Source organism: Triticum dicoccoides, unplaced genomic scaffold, assembly GCF_002162155.2.
Source record: "Triticum dicoccoides isolate Atlit2015 ecotype Zavitan unplaced genomic scaffold, WEW_v2.0 scaffold255998, whole genome shotgun sequence".
NCBI classification, from domain to species: Eukaryota; Viridiplantae; Streptophyta; class Magnoliopsida; order Poales; family Poaceae; genus Triticum; species Triticum dicoccoides.
Window position 1 is genome coordinate 1 of NW_021254547.1, and position 1,066 is coordinate 1,066.

The window sequence follows — 1,066 nt, forward strand, 5'->3', positions numbered from 1 at the left end:
TCACAAGGCGCAAAAAATAATTATAAAAGGAATGCAACACGAGGACTTCCCAGGAGGTCACCCATCCTAGTACTACTCTCGCCCAAGCACGCTTAACTTCGGAGTTCTGATGGGATCCGGTGCTTTAGTGCTGGTATGATCGCATCCGACATGTTTCCCCGTCTTCGTCCCTTATGCTTGCCACTCCCAGGTCCGCTCCAAAGACGATTCTACATTCTCACTACCATTACAACCGTTCCCTAACAATGGATAATGTCCTATACTACTTACTCTCCCGCTCAATCACGGAGACGAGTTTTCCACGGTTTCCACCCCTCCCTCCATACCGCAGCAACACGAGTTTTTTCCACCCCTTTCAGAAAGCGCTCTTCACGCCACAAAGCCGCCCCAAGACGCGCGAGCAATGAGCATCGAGCTTAAACATATCGCAAACGTCAAAAAAAGTATAACGGGATTAATATATATCGCGCACGTGCGATATGTTTGTCACAAGGCGCAAAAAATAATTATAAAAGGAATGCAACACGAGGACTTCCCAGGAGGTCACCCATCCTAGTACTACTCTCGCCCAAGCACGCTTAACTTCGGAGTTCTGATGGGATCCGGTGCTTTAGTGCTGGTATGATCGCATCCGACATGTTTCCCGTCTTCGTCCCTTATGCTTGCCACTCCCAGGTCCGCTCCAAAGACGATTCTACATTCTCACTACCATTACAACCGTTCCCTAACAATGGATAATGTCCTATACTACTTACTCTCCCGCTCAATCACGGAGACGAGTTTTCCACGGTTTCCACCCCTCCCTCCATACCGCAGCAACACGAGTTTTTTCCACCCCTTTCAGAAAGCGCTCTTCACGCCACAAAGCCGCCCCAAGACGCGCGAGCAATGAGCATCGAGCTTAAACATATCGCAAACGTCAAAAATAATATAACGGGATTAATATATATCGCGCACGTGCGATATGTTTGTCACAAGGCGCAAAAAATAATTATAAAAGGAATGCAACACGAGGACTTCCCAGGAGGTCACCCATCCTAGTACTACTCTCGCCCAAGCACGCTTA

The 1,066-nt window shown here is 48.2% G+C and overlaps 2 non-coding genes across 2 annotated transcripts; both read right to left on the minus strand.

The window, feature by feature from the left end:
- Positions 1 to 28: 28 nt before the first annotated feature.
- LOC119345601 lies at positions 29 to 147 on the minus strand. Its single transcript, XR_005167091.1, has one exon. It is a non-coding gene; the product is annotated as a 5S ribosomal RNA (ribosomal RNA).
- Positions 148 to 514: 367 nt separating this feature from the next.
- On the minus strand, positions 515 to 633 carry LOC119345602. Its single transcript, XR_005167092.1, has one exon. It is a non-coding gene; the product is annotated as a 5S ribosomal RNA (ribosomal RNA).
- Between the last annotated feature and the right edge of the window lie 433 nt (positions 634 to 1,066).